Source organism: Penaeus monodon, chromosome 15, assembly GCF_015228065.2.
Source record: "Penaeus monodon isolate SGIC_2016 chromosome 15, NSTDA_Pmon_1, whole genome shotgun sequence".
NCBI lineage: Eukaryota > Metazoa > Arthropoda > Malacostraca > Decapoda > Penaeidae > Penaeus > Penaeus monodon.
The window spans coordinates 28,553,214-28,553,993 of record NC_051400.1 but is presented as its reverse complement, the minus strand read 5'-3'; positions in this window follow the sequence as shown (position 1 = coordinate 28,553,993).

Here is a 780-nt window from a genome sequence, read left to right as displayed (position 1 = left end):
ACTTAATAACTTCATAGCGTTTTCATATATTATTTGGTAAAAACAGACCAGGCTTACACTCCTTGCCTGCTTGCTTGTTGATGTTTTTTGGCTATCGACCCGGGGGCATATGGCTCTGCTTAATTCAACCAGCAAAGATCAGTAAGTCGGTGGATCCTCTTCATGGTTCAGTCTAAAGATATAACGTTTTGTCTCCTCGCCTCACACTTCGCCAAAGACTCAATAAAAGTCAAGCAACCTCGTCGGTCTCCGCGACTCGAATGACACACCCAAAAGGTGGGCTTATTATCATTTAGAGCGTGGGTGCAGCATCAGACGCTGGTAGGCTGAAGATTTCCTCGAATCTCGTTGACTTAAGGAAGCCTATACAGGGCCAGGCTTGCAGCTTCATTTGAAAACTTTCCAAGGATAGTCCAGATCTTGACTGACACATTTATCGAATTTTCGAAGGTCTGGCGAGAAAAACGTAACTTGGTGGAGTAATTGCCCAACGCACAAGGAACCTAAAAAGTAAGAGAAATTAATACCTTAACTCAAGGTGCATAAACACATACTTGTATTCTTCACTGACATGTTATAAAACAGCAGTTGTTGCTACTCTTGTTATGATTAAAAGGCAGAACGAGAGCTATCTTTCGGATACCCTTGATTACACTGTCTTCGGTCGGTAAGGAAAGGAAAATTTACAAGACGCACTTATTCTCGGGGCTCTTTGATTAATCGAGCTGATTATTGTATCTGTGGTGGGAAGCCGAGATGGGTCTTGGAAGTATTACGATT